The sequence below is a fragment of the Podarcis vaucheri genome, assembly GCF_965113315.1.
Source record: "Podarcis vaucheri genome assembly, chromosome: Z".
Lineage (NCBI taxonomy): Eukaryota > Metazoa > Chordata > Lepidosauria > Squamata > Lacertidae > Podarcis > Podarcis vaucheri.
The window spans coordinates 9170887-9193715 of NC_138758.1; the positions used below are offsets into that span (position 1 = coordinate 9170887).

Sequence of the window (22829 nt, forward strand, 5' to 3'; positions counted from 1 at the left end):
GCAATGGGTTAAACATACAGGTATGGTTCAATATACCGTGAGCAGTAGACGGTGTTTCCAAAATATGTTTTTCAGTGTCTCTCTGGGGCACCTGACATTTGTCATTTTTACCATTTAAATATTTAAAGAACAGATTGTTATTTCTGCTTTAACCCGAATTAATAATTTATTCTGGTGTCGCAGTGCTTAGGCCAAGTTTTAATATTATTATTATTAATCATCATCATCATCACCATCATCATCACCCAAAACAGCAGAAGAAACCACAAGGTTTCACAACTAGCCAATAAGCTAGTACCTAACAAAACTGTTTAGTGTAAAACCTCTAGAGAGCACTTTTTCTCACTCCGAAGCATTTATTCTGCTCTATCAGTAAACATTCTGAAAATGGGGCTTAAAAAAAGGAAATGTGGTCATCCTACCTTTTGTCCTTTTCTCTAAATTGTTAATGCTTTTCCACACAGCTAGTGAAAAAATCTCCCCCTTCCGCCTTGTTCAGTGAGGCATTTATTTTTTCTATGCTGTGACTACATAATGAGGGCCTGCTGAGACAGTATGTGTAATGCATACTTGTGTGCGTGATAACCATGGGAGCTCAGACTTTAATCATAGGGCTCTGTTTACCAAGGCGGGGAAGAGGGGGAGAGAAAAGAGTTATGTGGGTGTTCTGATGTTGCACTGTGGAGTATTCTTTAAGAAGCAGGATGTGACTTGCTTTATATATGATTATTGAATGTCCTGCAGAAATGAGTGTGTGAATTAGTAGGAACAGATAGTCAAAACACACCACCTTTTTTCAAAGAAAGGTGGGTTTTGGGGTGTGTGTGTGTGTGTGTGTGTGTGTGTGTGTGTTTGCTTGCAGCTCTCCATTTTAGTAGCAAAAGGCAGTTTGCATTGTCAAGAGTGCATTGGCATGTAACACCAACCCCACCCCCCACCCCCTCTCACAGCTGACCTGTATATTTGTAAGCTTTGTGAGCAAAGAATTATTCAAAAACACATAGTCAGTTCCATCCACTGGACGATACCTAGGGGGTTAAACCAGATACTTTATTATGTTTCCCTAAGATTTGAGGCAGGTAATGGACTTTTTTGGGTGGAGGGGTGCACTAAAAAGAAAAAAGGAAAACAATTAAAATGTATTTTATATAGGAATAAAAAACATTCCATGCCTGCTTACTCACAGCTATTAAAAGGCAACCCAAACAAGAAAGCCAAAAAGTGCTTCTGGAAGTGGAAGGTAGAGAGTCTGTCCTTAGTGGATTGCATCTAAGGAAAGGGTGGCTTGCAAGAATTCCTCTGTTTTTCTGTCCTCTTATCTCTGCTCCATGGGAGATGCCCTGTTGGTAGATCCACTTCTGGTGGAGTAAGTGCCATGATGACTCAGGGCATGGCCTTCTCAGTGGTATCACCCCAGTTGGAACCACCTCTGTGAATTTGATCCCTCCCTCTTATTGGCGACCTTTCAGTCCCCCTTGAAGGCATTTATATTCATTCCAGGCTGGTTGTAATGGTTAGAGTGTTGGACTAGGATTGTGGATTAAGAGGCACACAATGTGACTTCACTCAAATGAAAAGGAAGTAGATTTAAACTTTGTCTGTGTTATGGGTTCTCTTTATGGGCAAATGCAAGGTAAGCACTGACATTGTATAACCAAGGTAAGTTGAAAAAGTGAGGTATTACTGAGTGTGGTCAGCATATTGTTCACACCCTAAAAAAGAGAGGTGACAAGATCAAACAATTTCATCTTGGTTTTTTAATGTTTAATCTGGCTGGGGTAAGCTAATATGGTGCTATTAAAGCATATTTTTAGCATTCTTGTGTTATACTACAAGTTGTTGCTTTTTGTGGGAAGCCTCAGGATGAGGCAGGCTTTAACATATCCAAATAAATAAGACATGCCCAAGAGAGAGCAGCGCTGTCTGCAGACATTAAAAGCAATTCAGAAATATCTAATTTGTCCTTAATAAAAACCAAAGCCAGAAACATTTTTTTTCATTGGCATACTTGCTGTGTCTCAGAGTTGTTGCAGCTTGTAATAAACTATATTTGCAAATCACAATACTGTTAGGCAACAGTGCAATGTTTTTTGCTCCCTAAAATATGCAATTGGTTGTAGTTATTAAATAGGCATGACAGGTCATTTCTGATAAATAAAGCCTAACAGTATTTTGCCTCCTCCAATCCCTGTTTACTGGGGACCATCTTGGTTTTCTTGTAAATCACCACACCCAGTTTTGCTTTTTGATATTTTTGTAGGGGGGCGGGGAATATGTTCATGTGTGTTCTAGAGATGTCATACTTCAGGTCTCATCCCTCTTCCCACAGATGCTCACTAGAGCTGAGTAGATACATCATCAGTTTAGTCTAGTGCGTATAAATTCATGCCTGAAGAATACTGAGGCACCATGGAGTGTAGAGCCTGCCATTAACATCCTGCAGTACTCCTTGGTAGAAGAATATGGCCACATACAAACATAGAATCATAGAATCATAGAGTTGGAAGAGACCACAAGGGCCATCGAGTCCAACCCCCTGCCAAGCAGGAAACACCATCAGAGCACTCCTGACATATGGCTGTCAAGCCTCTGCTTAAAGACCTCCAAAGAAGGAGACTCCACCACACTCCTTGGCAGCAAATTCCACTGTCGAACAGCTCTTACTGTCAGGAAGTTCTTCCTAATGTTTAGGTGGAATCTTCTTTCTTGTAGTTTGGATCCATTGCTCCGTGTCCGCTTCTCTGGAGCAGCAGAAAACAACCTTTCTCCCTCCTCTATATGACATCCTTTTATATATTTGAACATGGCTATCATATCACCCCTTAACCTCCTCTTCTCCAGGCTAAACATGCCCAGCTCCCTTAGCCGTTCCTCATAAGGCATCGTTTCCAGACCTTTGACCATTTTGGTTGCCCTCCTCTGGACACGTTCCAGTTTGTCAGTGTCCTTCTTGAACTGTGGTGCCCAGAACTGGACATAGTGCTCCAGGTGAGGTCTGACCAGAGCAGAATACAGTGGCACTATTACTTCCCTTGATCTAGATGCTATATTCCTATTGATGCAGCCCAGAATTGCATTGGCTTTTTTAGCTGCCGCATCACACTGTTGGCTCATGTCATGTTTGTGGTCAACCAAGACTCCTAGATCCTTTTCACATGTACTGCTCTCAAGCCAGGTGTCACCCATCTTGTATATGTGCCTCTCATTTTTTTTGCCCAAGTGCAATACTTTACATTTCTCCCTGTTAAAATTCATCTTGTTTGTTTTGGCCCAGTTCTCTAATCTGTCAAGGTCATTTTGAAGTGTGATCCTGTCCTCTGGGGTGTTAGCCACCCCTCCCAGTTTGGTGTCATCTGCAAATTTGATCAGGATGCCCTTGAGTCCATCATCCAAGTCGTTGATAAAGATGTTGAATAAGACCGGGCCCAAGGCAGAACCCTGTGGCACCCCACTAGTCACTCTTCTCCAGGATGAAGAGGAACCATTGATGAGCACCCTTTGGGTTCGGTCAGTCAGCCAGTTACAAATCCATTGAGTGGTAGCATAGTCAAGACCGCATTTTACCAGCTTCTTTACACACATGTACGTGTGTGTGTGTGTGTGTGTGTGTGCGCACACACGCACAAGGAGGATAGAAAACAATGTACAGTACATCCAAGAATAAGGATGCTATGAAGAACTCAGTCTTGACTGTATCGTAAAAAGAAGACATCAGTTCTTACTCAATTATGTTGTGAGATTAAGGATGGAATGCCATCAAATTGTAGTGAACGATGTAGCACGGTGTTTGGGGAATTTCTTGGCAGTGGGGAGGAATGGATTTTTTTCAAGTTTTTATCTGAGCCTTTTTAGTTGCAGACAACAGGTGCAAAAGTATCCATTCATTAGATCCTTATTTTTTTTAAAGCTTTCTTTCTTACATTTAACCACTTTGGTTCTTTTTATACTTGCTTATAACTTGGGCTGTCAGATGATTAAAGAAAAAAGTTGCTTGATCAAATAGCTGTTAATTTGATTTATATAGGCATACAGGAAGATTTTAGGCTTAAGTTTAGGTTGTGAACCTAAATTCAATTTAAAAAGATGTGCAGAAACAAAAACTTTTTGTTCCCAGGCAAACATCTCAGGAAACAGCCCCATTTCTGGGTTAACATATTTAGCATTGAGCTGAATGTTTATAAGAACAAAACACCACTTAGGTTGCCTCCCTGTGCTTGCAGTGCAGACATTAGTAATAAAAATTGATGTGTGGAATTTGTTGAGTTTCCTCCTAACCATGATAGAAAGCCCTTATATAAACAAAACTATCCTGTGGTGGCAGATGCCATGTGTCTGACATCTATGATCACTTAATGTCTTCCCCCCACCTTCAGTGTTCATTCTTGAGATTCCCAGAAATAGATTGGTCCTCATAGAATCATAGAGTTGGAATAGACCACAAGGGCCATCGAGTCCAACCCCCAGCCAAGCAGGAAACACCATCAGAACACTCCTGACATATGGTTGTCAAGCCTCTGCTTAAAGACCTCCAAAGAAGGAGACTCCACCACACTCCTTGGCAGCAAATTCCACTGTCGAACAGCTCTTACTGTCAGGAAGTTCTTCCTAATGTTTAGGTGGAATCTTCTTTCTTGTAGTTTGGATCCATTGCTCCGTGTCCGCTTCTCTGGAGCAGCAGAAAACAACCTTTCTCCCTCCTCTATATGACATCCTTTTATATATTTGAACATGGCTATCATATCACCCCTTAACCTCCTCTTCTCCAGGCTAAACATGCCCAGCTCCCTTAGCCGTTCCTCATAAGGCATCGTTTCCAGACCTTTGACCATTTTGGTTGCCCTCCTCTGGACACGTTCCAGTTTGTCAGTGTCCTTCTTGAACTGTGGTGCCCAGAACTGGACACAGTACTCCAGGTGAGGTCTGACCAGAGCAGAATACAGTGGCACTATTACTTCCCTTGATCTAGATGCTATATTCCTATTGATGCAGCCCAGAATTGTATTGGCTTTTTTAGCTGCCGCGTCACACTGTTGGCTCATGTCAAGTTTGTGGTCAACCAAGACTCCTAGATCCTTTTCACATGTACTGCTCTCAAGCCAGGTGTCACCCATCTTGTATTTGTGCCTCTCATTTTTTTTTTTTTTTGCCCAAGTGCAATACTTTACATTTCTCCCTGTTAAAGTCCATCTTGTTTGTTTTGGCCCAGTTCTCTAATCTGTCAAGGTCGTTTTGAAGTGTGATCCTGTCCTCTGGGGTGTTAGCCACCCCTCCTAGTTTGGTGCCATCTGCAAATTTGATCAGGATGCCCTTGAGTCCATCATCCAAGTCGTTGATAAAGATGTTGAATAAGACCCGGCCCAAGACAGAACCCTGTGGCACCCCACTAGTCACTCTTCTCCAGGATGAAGAGGAACCATTGATGAGCACCCTTTGGGTTCGGTCAGTCAGCCAGTTACAAATCCACTGAGTGGTAGCATAGTCAAGTCCGCATTTTACCAGCTTCTTTACAAGAATATCATGGGGCACCTTGTCGAATGCCTTGCTGAAATCAAGGTAGGCTACATCCACTGCGTTCCCTTCATCTACCAGGCTTGTAATTCTGTCAAAAAACGAGATCAGGTTAGTCCGACATGACTTATCTTTCAGAAATCCATGCTGACTATTGGTGATCACAGCATTCCTTTCTAGGTGCTCACAGACTGTTTGCTTAATGATCTGTTCCAGAATCTTCCCTGGTATTGATGTCAGACTGACTGGGCGATAATTATTTGGTTCCTCTCTTTTCCCCTTTTTGAAAATAGGGACAACATTTGCCCTCCTCCAGTCTGCTGGGACTTCGCCTGTTCTCCAGGAATTCTCAAAGATGACTGCCAGTGGTTCTGAGATCACATCTGCCAGTTCTTTTAATACTCTTGGATGCAGTTCATCTGGCCCTGGAGACTTGAATACATCTAAACTAGCCATGTATTCTTGTACTATCTCCTTAGTTATTCTGGGCTGTGTTTCCTTTGCTGAATCAATTTGCTCCAAATTCTTCAGGTCGGGCATTGTTTTCTTTATCGGAGAAGACTGAGGCAAAGAAGGCATTGAGGAGTTCAGCCCTTTCTGTGTCCCTGTTTGCATTTCACCATCTTCTCCTCTGAGTGACCCCACTGTTTCTTTGTTCTTCCTTTTGCTACGGACATACCCATAAAAGCCTTTTTTGTTGCTTTTAACCTCTCCAGCAAGCCTGAGTTCATTCTGTGCTTTAGCTTTTCTGACTTTGTGTCTACATGTGCTGGCTATTTGTTTGAATTCCTCTTTGGTGGTTTCCCCCCCTTTCCATTTTTTCTACACATCTTTTTTTTAATCTTAACTCATTTAAAAGTTCTTTAGATAGGCACTCTGGCTTCTTTAGGCACCTTCCATGTTTCCGTCTCATTGGTATTGCCTGAAGTTGTGCTTTTACTATCTCCCTCTTAACAAACTCCCAGCCATCATGAACTCCCTTTCCTTTTAGTATTACTGTCCATGGGATCTCACCCAGCACCTCCCTAAGTTTTATGAAGTCAGCTTTCTTAAAGTCAAGAAATTGAGTCCTAGTATGCTTGGCTGCTCCTTTCCACTGTATAGTAAACTTCAGAAGAGCATGATCACTCGCGCCTAATGATCCTTCCACTTCTACCCCACTAACCAGGTCATCAACATTGGTTAGGACCAGATCTAAAATGGCTGTTCCTCTTGTTGCTTCTCCCACTTTCTGGACAATGAAGTTGTCTGCAAGGCCAGTGAGGAATCTGTTTGACCTTATGATCTTGGCTGAGTTTGACATCCAACAAATATCCGGGTAATTGAAGTCCCCCATTACTACTATCTCCCTTCCTTTTCCGTGCTTGGCCATCTGTCAGACATTAGTCAGTTTAAAGCCCTCCTGATGAGGTTTATGAGATTTTTGGCAAAAACATTCCTCCCAACCGTTGTGAGGTGCAGCCCATCGCTTGCCAGAAGTCCATCTTCAAGAAACTGCAGTCCGTGATCTAAGAATCCAAACCGTTCCTGCTTACACCATTTGCAAAGCCAGCTGTTCACTTCCACTATTTTTCCCTCTCTCCCTGGGCCACGTCGTTCAACTGCGAGGACAGATGAGATGACAATTTGTGCATTTAATTGCTTCAATTTCATGCCCAGAGCCTCGTAGTCTCTTTTGATCTTCTGGAAGCTATTGCTTGCAGTGTCATTGGTTCCCACATGAACCAAAAGGAAGGGGTATTTGTCAGTGGGTTTTATGATTCCTTGCAGTCGTTCAGTTACATCTTGGATCTTAGCCCCGGGGAGACAGCACACCTCCCGAGACATCTTGTCAGGCCCACAGATCACTGCTTCTGTTCCCCTCAGTAGGGAATCCCCTATCACCACTACATGCCTCCTCTTAGGTTTGGTCGGGGTTCTTCCGTGAGCTGTCCGTTCCAAGGTCGCCTGCACATTCCCTGAGGACTGACTTTGCTGCTCGTCTTCATATACCTGATCGACTGTAATGAGGGAAAGATCCTCAAATGGAGTCTGTTCTTCGTCTTCCATGCTAGGGGAGAGGACTTCAAAGCGATTGTGTATTTCTAAACAATCAGAGCAAACCCTGGGCCTCCTACTTCTTTGAGTCACGTTTCTTCATATATCTGGCACCTGTGTTGGTGAACTAGCCTCCTTCTCAGGGGTGTCCCCTGTCTCCTCCTTGGCGGAGACGGTGTGCTCTGTTGCTTCCAAGAAGAGCTCCAGCTCTCTAATTCTTTGGAGCGTAGCTACATGTTCCTCCAGTTGCTGGACTTCTAAGAGGGCAATCAACATGCAATTGCTGCAGGTAAAGCTGCCTGCAACCTTTGGCAAGATGGCAAACATTGCGCAGGAACCACAGGCGACTGCAGCTGTTCCCTCCCCCTCCATCTTGAGAACGTATCGTTGGGGGTGTCTACAGTGGTCCTCCATCTTTCAAAGTGTGAAGACAGGACAAATAACCCCCCCCAAAAAAAAAACCCTAGGTCTCCCCCAACTAGCTCCCCTAAATCTAAAAGATGGATCGAGCTGCGCACGCCACTGCCCTGCAAGCTCTGATAAGCTCCTCCCACAGCTAATCACCTGCCTCAACAGAAACCCTGCCCCCTCTGACCTTTGCACAGGGAGAGCAGCTAATCAGCCACAAAGAAACACACACAAAAGAAAACCCTTTTGCTCCTCTTTCAGCTGCTGCCCTGCAAGCTCTCACTGGTCCTCACTGGAGAAGTTTTTGACTCTTTGCTTGGTCTTGATCTTTATTCTCATATTTTGCACTAATTTCTTTCTTTCTTTTTAAAAACACCTTATGTGTAGTTCATACTCTGATAAAGAATGTAATGTAATGCTTGCTAAGTCAGCATTCTGCATAGGAGAGATGACTGTTAACATTCTTCCAACTTGCTCCATGGATGGAAGGTTTTCTTAATATCCGGCATCTGCCTCCTAAAGATTGCATGGTGATTCAGTTGTTCCTTGAATAATATAATGTGCATGCCTTCACAATCTTACTGCTGCTGATTAACAATAATCAAACCTATAATTATTTAAAATCTGCCTACTTTGCAAATAAATTTCAACGTACTATATTTTTAAAGTTTAAACTGATGTTTCAAAATTAGATTTAATTCTTTGTTTTGTGAACCCTCAAAACTGCAGTTTTCTATGGAAGACTCCTGGGTGTCAAAGGGTATTATAGTATAGAATATAGAGGTGGACTGCAGTCAATTTATGGCACTGCTTATTGCATTTTGTATTTCTTTATACTAACTTTGATCATGCACTGCTTGGCTACTTCAATGATGGAGAAATATTCTCATCTTTTTCCACTCTGCGGTTCACACTCTGTTGTAATTTTTGTTATGTGAATTAATTTGCTGATCTAGGAAAAATGACAAGACGCACACACGATGCAATCCTGAGCACATTTACGTGGCAGTAAGTTTCTGTGTGCTGCTCTGGTTTGCCAGAAGCGGCTTAGTCATGCTGGCCACATGACCCAGAAGCTGTCTGTGAGCAAAACCCGGCTCCCTCGGCCTGTAGAGCAAGATGAGCGCTGCAACCCCAGAGTTGTCTGTGACTGGACCTAACGGTCAGGGGTACCTTTACCTTTACCTTTAAGTCTCATTGAATTTGGTTTTACTTCTAAGTAAACATGTTTAGGATCTCACTGCAGGGTGTTTCATTGTTGCCATGATTTAAATTCAGTGAATGTAATTCTTCTGCTGTGGGTGCAAATTCTCATCTTGGTACCCTTGTTTACCATTGCTGACAAGCTACATAGCAGCTTAGGTACAGCAAAGTTGAACTTAATGAACATGGATGATCTTGCAGAAACCTCTGTTACCTAGCAAGCACTGTTTTTAATTAGCATGCAGAAAATACCAAAACATAGATTGAGCAGACTTGGTTCATGGAAAGTCCATTAAAATTCTTTAGGGAGACCTCATGATTTCAGGATTTAGGAAATCCTCATGATTTCAGAGTATTAAACCCTCTATTTTAAAAATGCAATTCCAATGAGATTTATTTTAAAAATACTTCTCTATTTCTGCTATTCTTTCCACCGCCAACTCCTTCCTCTCTGACATTCGATATTGGTCACATTCACACCATACATTTAAAGCACATTTAATACACATTTAAAGCCCATGGTTTCCACCAAAGAATCCTGGGAATTATATTTTGTTCAGGGTGTTGAGAATTGTAGCTCTGTGAGATGTTCCCAGAATTCTTCGTAATGTGCTCTAAATGTATGGTGCAGAAGTGACCTTAAGAGTTAAGTGTCTCTTTGCCATAGAGTTCAAGTGTCCACAACGGCCTCATAGGGGCAAGACAGGAGAGGGGCTGCTGTGCCCGTTAGGCCTGGTACTCCTGAGCAGGCCTTACTTAATAAAGAATTATCTTCACTTTGTGTGAATTCTTGCTGGTTGGCTCCCTGGCAGAAAGGCATATAGACTGGAAACTTTTCTTATGTATTCAAATGTTATGTGTGCTGTTAGAGTGTATTCTCTTAAAAGCTCCCCAGTTCAGCTGCCTTGCCATCATTGTGTTGGCTCACTGTTTCACACTCTGAAACAGTACAGAAAATGAAATGGTTACTAATTGAGTGGAAAATATACTTATTTTTAAATCTGTATAATTGTATGTTCATCTCTGAAAATATCAGGATAACTTAAGCCTAATTGGAAAGGATGTGTCATTTTAATCTATGAGAATTCACGATGCACTGATACAAAGGATACCAATTTCTTTTTAACACAAATTTGAACCTAGCAGCCTGATCTGCAGTGTAATGTTTATAATCTCATTCTTATCATGATAATCACATGAAGGGTTGGTATTATGTTATGTATTGGGCTAGATGCAGATACAACTGGTGATTGCTTTACCATGGTTCAACCACAGAATCTCTCTCACACATACCGTGTGAGTGGTGCCTCGCAAGACGAAATTAATTCGTTCCGCGAGTTTTTTCATCTTGCGGTTTTTTTCGTCTTGCGAAGCACGGTTTCGGAAAAGTTTTGGAAAAGCTTAAAAAATCACCAAAGTCTTCAAAAACCTCAAAAAAGGCTACCACACCGCGTACTATGAGTTGTTCCTCGAAGTCAAGTGGCAACTGTATTAACGGTTTTAAGAAAAAGGAAACAAACTTGCAAGACGTTTCCGTCTTGCGAAACAAGGCCATAGGGAAAATTGTCTTGCGAAGCAACTCAAAAAACTAAAAACCCTTTCGTCTTGCGAGTTTTCCGTCTTGCGAGGCATTCGTCTTGCGAGGTACCACTGTATGAATTGCTACTTCTGGCCTTAATCATGGGTCTTTTGGCAAAAGCAATAAGTGGGCTTTGAAATGACAATCCCTGGTAAACCCTAATCACAGTATCATAGAACTGTAGAGTTGGAAGGGACCACAAGGGTCATCTAGTCCAACCACCTGCAATGCAAGAATCTTTTGTCCAATGTGGTGCTTGAACCCATGGTCCTGAGATTAGGATTCTCATGCTCTATCAACTGAGCTAATGTTATATGTTTCTGACATAATAGGATAGTTTGCACAACATGGAAAGTGAAACAATGGCTAACCAACACAATAAACAGTATTGTAAACAACCCTGTAATCATTGGGAAAAGGGCGGCGTAGCAATAAATAAATTACAAATTATAAATAAATAAGTAAATTAAAGCTCTGTCTCCGAGCACTCTTTTTATTTTTTATTTTTTTGCATCAGAAATCCACTCTTTAAAGCCAAAGTGCAGCCAACAGCAATTCAGGTTTTCTTCATATTGCTGTTTGGTCTGATTCAGATTTAAAGTGGATTTACGTATGTGGGGAGAGCTCTAGAGCAAAAATTTAAAAAGAGCGCTTGGACACAGAGCTATAAAGTGTTGACAATGCCTGAAAAGGATGGAGGAAATGTGACTTTGGATAAGCTCCAAGCTAAACCAGAGTTTGGCTTAGGTTATCATCTGAACTGGGAGTCATGGTTAAGCTCTCTTCTCACTAAGCAGAAACTGCCCAGGTGTAGAGGGAGTGGCAGAGCAACAGGAGAGAACGTACAGTTTGTTAGAAGAGCAGTCTAATGTTATATGTAAGTAGACACTAGGTGCTTCTGCTGGAGTGTGTTGGATTGTTTACTGTTGATTGTTGTTCCTTGTATAAACAAGTGAAAACAATAAAGTATTGTGGGTGGGTGGAGAAGAGCAGTCTTTTTAATTCTAACAGTCCTTGTGCACCTTACAAAATAAATGGGATTGCTGCATCATGATATTTTTGAAGACAACAGTGTACTTCTTCAGATACATGGTGTTGAGGAAAACATAGCATAAAGTGTTGAAGAGGTTCCTAAACTTTCTAAGCATTCCTTCTAAGCCAAAGGAATAAAAGCAATGAAGAGTCCTCAGACACCTTAAAGTGTAGCATATTAGAAGCTTTAAGTACGAAAGAGTTTCTCTGTTTTCCAGGTGAAGTGGCTAGTAATCGCAAGGAGGCAGAGACCACTGCTGTCAGCTCTCACTTGCATGCTTCCTTTAAGCATCAGATGGCCCACAGCGCGGATAGATAGCTGGACCTTTGGCCTGATTAATCAGGGCACTTCTTAGAGGTGTCATCTAATCATCACACATTTCATTCTGCTTCCTTAGCAGGGATCTGCTCCAGAGTGCTTCTGCCTGGGTGCCTTTAAAGACATGTGCTACTTAAAAAAACACTAAACGCTAGTTATTATTTATGTGAGAAAGAGGTGGTCAGTGGCCTGAGGCAGAAATTTCAAAATGCATTCCCATTCTGGTAGTTCATTATAGATTGGCTAAAATGTATTTTTCTATTTGTAAATCCAAATGGTTTCATTGCAATGGATACCTAACCCTTCACTGCACTTCTTGTGGACATTAAAAAACAAAAAACCACAAACACCCTATGCAAAAAATGTTTCTGAGGCTTTTTGTTCTAGTTACTATTAATAATGAGATTTTATTTTTATGATATGACTGTGTCATTGAATTAGCTGGTCCTAGAGTAAAATGAAAGGTTTCAATTTGTTTGTTTGTTTGCTTGCTTGCTTGCTTGCTTTAGAAGTATCAAAGATGCCAACAAATAAGCTTTGAATACTGGAAGTTGCTAGGGAAAACTTAAGACCCATTGTTTTGATAGATCCTATTGTCAATTGTCATTTACTTAATATAAATGTACTCCATCTCAGCTAACAGATTCATTGAATGCTGAGACGGATACTTGCTTCTGTATGTATAGCTCAGCCACTTCTTCCTCTGGTAAGTTTTAAGAAAAGTAAAGCTCTACATAACTGGGTGGGTTTTTTTACAGGATTATCGATGTGGAAAATGTTAGAAAGGCCAGTCATAGATGTTTCAGGATCATTGACATATACAGAAATTTGAAAATGTTAATTATATTTTTTTTATATACATATTTTATTAAGTTTTCAGACATAGAATAGGAAATCACATACCAAACACATAAAATCCCTTCACCAAAAAGATAACAAACAAAAAACACCAACAAACAATATAGAAAAGAAAAAACATAACTGTCTATCACACTTTTTTTTTGGTGTGTGTGTAACTAACTGGACTTCCTCACATCTCCCTACCGTGCATTCTCTGTAATAAAACTAACAGCAATTTATTACCTTGTTTCAGTTCTTATTTTATACTTCTCAAATGTTATATTTCTAGACTTCAAGTAATTTTGTCAATTAGTTGTACCTTAAGTTACACATAATATTACTTTAAGTTTCGACCTTTTCATACATATCACTTAATTTTCTGTATCTTTCAATCGAGTTACTGGAACCTGAAAATGTTAATTATAAAATAAGCCATCAACAGCTAGGCAACCCTAGGAAAGCGTTGAGAATGGAGGTTAAGAATTGGGGCACAAATTTTATTATACCTAACCTGCTCTGGAGCTAGGACCTGAAGCATTGGATTCAAGTTACAAGAAAGGAAATTCTGACTAAACATCAGGAAGAACTTTCTGACAGTAAGAACTGTTCAGCAGTGGAATGGACTCCATCAGAAGATGGTGGACTCTCCTTCCTTGGAGGTTTTTAAGCAGACAGGATGACCATCTGCCAGGGATGCTTTAGTTGAGATTCCTGCATTGCGGGACGTTGGACTAGGTGGGCCTTGGGGTTCTGTGATTCTGTGATAATGCTTCCAAAATAGTGTTGCACACACATTATTCTTTGACTGACAAAGGGAGCAGGTTAGTGAGAAGCACAGATAAGCACTTATATATGGCCAAATGGTGATAAAGATTTTCATCTTGAAAGGGTAGGGTATCATCCTGCATACCTGGGACAGCATCCACATGGAATGGGCTGTAGCTGAGTGATAGAGCACCTGCTTTACCTGCAGAAGGTTCCAGGTTCAATCCCTGGCATCTCCAGGTGAGGCTCAGAGAGATTCCTGTTTGAAACCCTGGGGAGCTGCTGCCAGCCAATGTAAACAATATTGCGCTAGATCAGGGGTCTGCAACCTTTAAGACAAAAAGAGCCACTTGGACCCGTTTCCAAAGAAAAAAAACCTGGGAGCCACAAAACCATTGCGACATTTAAAGCATGCGCGCCGCTGCCCTCCGATCTGACAGTGGGCGGGAAGGTGACGTTGGGACGGTGCGCGACTACGCACGCACCGCCCCCATGCGATGTCACAGCCAGTACAGCACCCGCCACAGTGGGGAGTGTCGGGACGCACAATGCGCCTCCTCCCCTCGCTAGTATCTGCCCCGGAGCCGCGGCAAAGGTGTAAAAGAGCCACATGCTGCTCCAGAGCCGCGGGTTGCAGACCCCTGCGCTAGATGGACCAATGTTCTCACTACAGTATAAGGCAATTTTCTGTTCTGCACGTCTCTATGGGGTTTTGCTCCCTTTTTCTTCTATGCATGCAGTAAATGCCTTCCCTTCCCTCCCAGGTGAATTGAATGTTGAATGTAGGAGGAAAACAGCAAGCATGGATGTTCATCTGGCATAAACAACATGTGTTTTCTTCCCTTTAAATCTACTCATTGCATAAACCTCAGATTTCTTGAGATGCAAATGTGTTTGCTCACAAACACAATGCATCCTTCAGAGGCCTGCTGAATTTTTGACAATATAATGTTAACGTTAGTCACTGAAGGCTTCAAAGGAATGAGCAAAACAGTAATTTCTCCTCTGCACAGACACACTTGCCTCTTTTTTTATTGAACACTTTTACCCAACTAGGGGACAGCATATGCCTTGACTATAGATATACAGTGGTACCTCTGGTCAAGAACTTAATTCGTTCTGGAGGTCTGTTCTTAACCTGAAACTGTTCTTAACCTGAAGCACCACTTTAGCTTATGAGGCCTCCTGCTGTCGCTGCGCCACCGCTGTGCGATTTCTGTTCTCAGCCTGAAGCAAAGTTCTTAACCCGAGGTACGATTTCTGGGTTAGCAGCATCTGTAACCTAAAGTGTCTGTAACCCAAGGTACCATTGTATGTGTTTGGCAGTGTACACACAGAGATAGATAATAAATTGTACTGGGTCTGACTTATGTAAGGGAAGAGGTAACCATCATTTATACTTCCTGTGCTTCACTTTACATTCACAAACTAACTTGTGAGAAGGTGTGCCAGAGCACCATCTAGAACAGTGAGAACCATGTGTACAGAAGCTGTTAGGATGTGGGCATGAGGAATGTATTTTAAGATCTCTGCTTTTAAGAAGGGCTCTCAGCTGCAGTCAATCATTTAACAGAACATCTAAGGCTTTGTTTCTGTGGAGCAGAAAATCAATACTTATCTCTGCAAGGTGTGTGTGTGTGACTAACTGATGACCAGACTTTTTAATTTGTTAGTAAAGAAAGCAGTAGACTAACATGTGATAAGATAATCCAGTTTTAGCAAGGCTAGTAGCAAGAATCCTCTTGGAACAAAATTACAGGCTTGGTGTTAAAAGTTTTATGTCACTAAAACCAGAACTGTTTCATTTGCTGCCTTCTGCGAATTGTAGCCTCAAGCGATAAATCAGTGTGGGTGGTGGTGGTGGTGGTTTTCTCTCTCTCTCTCTCTCTCTCTCTCTCTCTCTCTCTCTCTCTTTTGGTTAAGTACACAATCCACCTACCTAGTCCTGGGTTGCACTATTTACATGTTACACACATTAGGAAATGTGGGGTTAAAAGAGTGTGATTTACCCAAGGCCACAGTGTGAGCACAGAACTATGGAAGGGTCAAGTTAACCCTTGCTTCCATTAAGTCCATAGATTTTTCAAAGGAAATTGTATTATAAACTTGATTAGGAGGGAGGGCTACTATCTCTGTCTGACAGTGAGAAAGCAACTACATGTTAAATTAAATCACTTGTGGCCTGAATCAAGATAAAAGGTTTTTATCTTTTCCTTACCAGTGCCAGAGGCGGTTTTAGGGCAGCATGACCAGTTCTACCGCACTGGGCACTGAGCCTAGGGGGGCTGCAAGGTGTTGCAACTCTGACATAGTGAAATGAGCAGAATGGAAGGGGGTGGGGTGGGGTGGGTTTTGGCTTTGCACAGAGTGCTGCTGAAATTTGAAAGACCAAAGTCCACCCCTGCCAATGCCAGAATGTTTGTTTTAAAGTCATCACTGCTTTGTGAATGGTGATGCTTACTGTTTTATATACATTAAAGCTGCAATTTGTCACAAGTACCTAACATATGGTTACCAGATTTTTTTTCAATGAATCTGGGGACCCTTTTTTGGGGGGGGGGAAGCTGAGTAGCAACAGGGAGTCAGTAGTGGGGATGGTGAGGCAAAAGACCCTGGGCCCAAGCACACATGCATATTGTATAAAGGTGCAAAGCCCTTTTTTCACACCCTGTGAAACATAAATGCGCAGTTTTTTAAAAACTGGGCAACATTGCGCTGCCCGCCCGTGACTCCCAAGCCTCCCCTGATCTCCTTCCCCCTTTGTTTTGACAGATTATGAGAGGCTCGGGAGTCACAGGCGGCCGGCCATTGCCCAGGAGGGGCCAGCCTGATAGTGCAGTTTGCTCTGGCTGGCTACAGGAGCTGCTCGCTGCCGTGTCGCAGGAAAAATGGTGGGCAGCGAGCAGCTCCTGAAGCCAGCCAGAGCCAACTGCGCTAACTGGCTGGCTCTGGGCTGCTGAGGCTGCCGCTGCCATGTTTCCCGGGGACAGATTTGCAAATCTGGGAATATTCCGGGGACGGAATTTGCAAATTTGGGAATATTCCGGGGACGGAATTTGTCCAGGGACAAATTTGCAAATCCGGGGACTGTCCCCAGGAACGGGGGACGTCTGGTAACCCTAACCTAAAAGCCAATTCTTGCCCATGAAAGCTTCTGTTGCAATAAATTTGTCAGTCTTAGGGTGCCACAAAACACTTTGATATTTTTGTGTTCTAAACAACAATAGGTAGACTATATATGATTTCCATGCCAGTATTGCTCTTCCCCGTGTGTGGGAAGTGCTAGAAATTACAGTGGCCTTTAAAAAAAAAGCTTTTACAAATTTGCCTTTTGATTGACCTAGGAATACTTTTGAAATTAATTGTTGCCAAGTTAGGCTTGCTCCTGCTGAGACAGGTAGTGAGCACACTAGACTGAAATCTGCAGCTGCAACCCTTGAATAAAGGATGGGAAATAAGTGGCCCTCAAATGGTGGTTTCCAACTTCCATGACCCCCAACTAGTATGGTCAATAGGTGGGGATGATGGGAACTGGTGTCCAGCCGTATCTGGAGGGTCACAGATTCCCCAACCACTCCTATCTGATGCCTATCTGATTCCCCCACCCCAATGCATTATAAACTTAAACAGGAGCATTACCCCTTTATTACTCGGAAGTCTTTGCTTACTGGGAGCATTATAAGAAAAAGGAGCTTTCAGGCACCATCCTAGATTATCTCTACACAGCTGCTCCTTACTCTGTAAGGTTGTTCTTCCAGTTTAACTGTCAGTATACATTCCCTCAATTTCTACCCATTCTATTATTGAAAGAACATGTCCCTGGTCATTTGTTGGTACACAGCGAGTAAGGTTATGATGCTTGCCTGCTCCAGATAAGCTTATTTTTCCTTCAGAGCTGGAAAGAAGTTGCTGCAAACGCCTTGGGCAATAGCTTCTGTTTCTTACCCCTATGATATATAATGGACACTGCTAAAAATATTTTTGTTTTGAATTTTGCCATGGATTCTCTGCCCCTGCCCTGCCCCTGATCACATTCACTTGTAGGAACTGGGGGACAGCTATTGGACTGCAGGAATAATATTTACTGTTGTATGGCACATTTCAAAAGTTTTGAAAGCTCTTTCAACCACCCTATGTGTTAGGTCTGTACTGTATTATTAATCCCATGTTGGCATATTGGGTAGTGGACTGAGTCTGAAGCAAGTGTAACTTGTCATGGCTTGTCTAGTGAATTTATGGCTGATGTGACATTTTGTTTGAGCAGGGATTTCATGGCTCACATGTTTTCCTGTGACATTGAACTATTTGGTTTCAAGATTTCAACACCCTCAATGGCTTGGGACCAGGTTACCTGAAATATCACCTCCTCCAATATGTAATAATTCTGATCTTAATACAGTGGTACCTCGGGTTAAGTACTTAATTCGTTCCAGAGGTCCATTCTTAACCTGAAACTGTTCTTAACCTGAAGCACCACTTTAGCTAATGGGGCCTTCTGCTGCCGCCACGCTGCCAGAGCACAATTTCTGTTCTCATCCTGAAGCAAAGTTCTTAACCTGAGGTACTATTTCTGGGTTAGCAGAGTGTGTAACCTGAAGCGTATGTAACCTGAAGCGTATGTAACCCGAGGTACCACTGTATTGTTTTGGAGGTTCTACTCTGAGTTCCCCCACCAAAGGAAGTAAGGTGGGTCACCACCAGTAAGAAGAGGGACTTTTTAATAGTGGCATCTTGGCTACCAAACAGCTGTCCCAGCGAGGTTCATCTGGTACCCTCCTTTCGGTCCCTTTGGCACCAGGTGAAGCTCTTTCTGTTCAACCATTATTTATGGACATCATATATATATCTCCATCATAATATCTCCTTATTTTAACTTTTGGAGTATAGTGAGGTTTTTTTTTTAGGTTTTTTTTTGGCTTGGGTTCATGTCTTGTTTTCATATTTAATTTGTTTTCCTACATAAGCTGCCCAGACAATTTTATGTTATGGAGCAGCACACAAATACCGTGAATTCATTTGTGGAGGTCTGTATGGTGACTTTTGTGTGCCAGTATAAGTGGAGACTGTGACTATCAGAAAAGGGACTCTTATAGTGTTTGAGAAACTAATTACATCAGACCCTAGATCACCTCATTTGCAGTTGCAGAATAAGAATAATAGCCATAATGATTACTATTGTCCCTGGTTTAGCACAACCACAGGTGTAGTGATTGTGCCCGGTGTACTTAAGCAGCAGTAATTACTTACTGGAGTGGAACACTGCACAATGCTTCTCTAAGGAAATGAACCACACCTGTGAACTTATAAATCTTGAATGTCTTTAAGTTCGGATATCACTAGAGAGAAGTGAGAAGGATGTGTGTGGCTGGTTGGTTGCAGTGGTTTTTTCTTTCTTTTCTGTTTCATTAAGACAGAATAAAACTCTTTAAAGTTTTTAAAGAGTTCTGCTGACATGCCTGCCAACTACTGAATTGTTCGTGGAATTCCAGTCTTGGATCAGCTTACAGTGGTACCTCGGGTTACATATGCTTTAGGTTACAGACTCTGCTAACCCAGAAATAATACCTCGGGTTAAGAACTGTGCTTCAGGATAAGAACAGAAATCGCGCAGTGGCGGCACAGCAGCAGCGGGAGGCCCCTTTAGCTAAAATGGTGCTTCAAGTTAAGAACAGTTTCAGGTTAAGAACGGACCTTCAGAACGAATTAAGTACGTAACCCGAGGTACCACTGTACTGTATTTTATTTGCTTTCCAGTCTTGCAGTGACAGTATAAAGCCATTAGATGGTGCTACTTTGCAACCATAGCTTCTCTATCTGGCGTGCTCTGAAGTACAGTGGTACCTCGGTTTAAGAACTTAATTCGTTCCGGAGGTCCATTCTTAACCTGAAACTGTTCTTAAATCTGGATCAGTTTTAGGGCACATGTACACATCCGCTGGTGCCATACATGGGTCCAAGCAGTTCTCCCCTTGCTGCCCTACTCTGCGAGGGAAAATAATAATAATAATAATTATTATTATTATTATTAATTTATACCCTACCCACTCTGGGCGGCTCCCAATCAAGTGTTAAAAGCAGTACAACATTAAATATTAAAAACTTCCCTGAACCCACTCTTTAGTGATAGATCGGAACAAATGGCAATCCAGGGAAAACCTGAGTTGTCATTTGGTCTGGTTGAGCACTAAAGAGCAGTTTTCCTGGGGCGGGGGGGGGGCAGCGGCACAAGAGGAAGTGTGGATAAATCCTTGCTGCTCTTTCAGTTGAAAAAGTGTACTGCCTTGAATATTAACTTGTTTGACAGCCCAGCATGGTACTGTCTCCTGGGTTATGATTCACATAAAAGGCTAATGCTTTGCAATGAAAATGACACTGGTTCTAAGTTCCTGGCAAGCATACTGATTATAAACTCATATAGTGCTGAGGGCCACTGTGGTGAAGAATGAGAAGACACAAGATTCACTAGCAAATTTTGGTCCAGTCATGCTTTCTCAGTCTGGCCTATCTCAAAGGGTTGTTGTGATGACAAAATTAGGGTGCGAGAGAACCATGTAGGAGACAACCTTAAATTCTATGGAAAAAAATAATTAAAAGTGTCAGTGAAGACTGCTGTTTAATAGCAATATCTTGAGAGGCAGCTGAACCTATGCCCAAAAAGGGCAAAGTCATGCCAAAATCATGTTTCCGTTCACCATCTTGATTTAAAATGGCACGCAGCATCCAAAAATTGACCAAAGCTCCTTCCCCCATCTCGGGAAACCTTGTGTCACACTTATCAGCAGTAGCTCAATAGGTGCCCAAACTCATAGAGAACAGGTGGACAGGCAGGCAAACTATATTTCCCAAAATATATAGATCTTTAACTACATGGAAACCAAACACCTGTCCTGAACTATGAATATGTGATTTATACTTGAGCAGTTGAGAACATTCCCCTTGAGATTTTGAAGTTAACTGCAGCAAAGTTGATGATGTTCCATGAATAAAATGCCTCAAAGGTTGCCCACTTTTAATGCCTGTCTTCGGTCTAACATACATAGTTTTATTCTCCCATCTGAGCACTTCTGTCTGATATTGCTGTATGGACTTGACTCTGGCCACATCACAATTTCCTAGTTCGCACACTGTTAATTAAACTTGTGTTCCTGGTATTGCAGGAGCCCCACAGTTGTTACAAGCCTTAGCATAACAGAATAAAGAGGAGGAGGGGATGGGTGTAATGGTGTGCTCCATTCTGTGATTATTCTGACAAACATTTCTTTGTGACATGGCTGTCTTCTTCACTCAGACTCTGCCCACATGGTACAATAGCTTAGCATCTGCTAGACATGAGGGGAGGGTTCTCATGAAATGAAGACGAGACCAGAATGTTACCTAGCCTGACACTGAGCAGTCAGTAAGGCAGATGCTACTGGAACATAGTGCAGACTTTTTACTTTTTCATGTTCTTTTGCTGCTTTTTTAAAATAGCTTTTCCAGAACAATCAAAATAACACCCATGGATATTTTGCACATGCAGATCATGAGAGAGTATTTTTAAAATACAACAGGGCTACTAGTCATATTTCTGTTGTTCTTATTGCTCAACTTTTCTTTTATTACGTCTTGTAAATTATGCTAGTTTTGTTCCCGGTTCTCATGTTGCTCAACTCTTGATTTTTATTATATACTGTAAATCATATCAGGGTGTTTTTTGTCTACCAGTGAGTATTTTGGCAGCCTGTGGAGATTCTCCTGTGGGTCGGTCTCTTCCAGTGCTGGGAAGTATTGAAGGGTGAGATCCTTTGGCGATGCTGTTTAGGCTCCAAATGTATAAAAAGTAGAATAATATTTTACCTATGTATCTGAACACTTAATGCAGGGGGGGGTGATCTTTTTCAGTTCAATGGCCACATTGCCTTCTGGAGAACCTTCCAGGGACCATATGAGAGTGGTTGGTGGGGCCAGAGGCAAAGGTAGGCAGAACAGTGGATGCAACTCTTACTTTGTACAGTAGTCTACATTCCTGCTATGCAAAAGGTAAAGGTATAAACATACATCCCCCACAAAACAGTGTTGCAGGCTGACAAGGAAGCATAGGGAGAGGGGGGGATATGTTGTAGTTAAACTCTAAGCACAGCAGCCTGTTCTGTTTTAAGAACTGCTGGAAGTAATATGATCCTGCACATACTGCCTGCAGTTGACCTAGGAACAACCCAGGGAAACATGAGACCATAGAAATAAGGGCTTATCTTGATCATCAGAACATTTTGCCCTTTGCATAAGCAGAATAAAATGAGCCCTGATGCAGGTACATCCCAACTCCTGTAAACTCCTTGTAACATCCTAAAACCTTGTAATACTGTACAGTGCACCTTGTTCACCTCTCACTTGAATGGCATTTAAGGGCTTCCTTCTGGCATTTCTCCCTCTCTCTGACATGAATGTTGTAGAAGTTCTGATGAAACTGATTAAAACAAAGGGAAAATGAGAAGAGTGGTGAGGGAGATCCCTAGCTTTGGACACCGTCTCAAAAAGAAGGTGCCCAGAGGCAGATGTGCACAAAAGATCCTAAACATTAGGGAGACTAAAATATGAGAGGAGGTATTCTTGCAGATATATGCTGGGCTCTAGGCTCTAAAGGTGATAAGTGGAATCTTAAACTCAGCCTGGAAAATTACTGGAAGCCAATGCAGGCCAGCAAAGTTTGTCTAACGTGCTTTGTCGCCAGTTCCTGGCGATAACCTTCAGAAATATGCTGGGGCAGCTAGCCCCAAAACAGCATACAAGTACACTGTACTTTGAGCCATAGTGGTGTTTTCCAACAGAGGGGCGGTATGAGAGAGGGTTGTCCTCAGAATGCCACAAGTGCATTAACTCACCAAAGGACCTTTCTGAATGTTGCAAAGTAGTGAAGGAAAGAGAGATAGAGGTTTTTATTTTATTTTTCTTTACCAGTATTTATATTGCCACTGACATAGAAAGCAGATGGCCACAGTGGTTCTCCTCCCTTCCCTTATAAGTGGCACTTTGTTTTGGCATGCTAATTCTTCTAGCAAAACAGGCAGAGTCAATTATTTTTGGACTATGCTGTGTGTGGAGCAATTAGTTGCACATGGCAGTTGGTTTTTAATGCAACGTGGGCTCCTCTTCGGAGCT

General features: G+C 42.1%; 2 long non-coding RNA genes across 7 annotated transcripts in view; one reads left to right on the forward strand and one right to left on the reverse strand.

Moving 5' to 3' along the window:
* The window catches only part of LOC309523465, a 313851-nt gene that overhangs the window by 205156 nt on the left and 85866 nt on the right, over window positions 1-22829 (forward strand). The window lies entirely within an intron of this gene.
* On the reverse strand, window positions 1128-22137 carry LOC309523498. Its single transcript, XR_014215414.1, has 2 exons — window positions 22055-22137; window positions 1128-1712 (listed from the first exon to the last, which is right to left on the reverse strand). It is a non-coding gene; the product is annotated as an uncharacterized lncRNA (long non-coding RNA).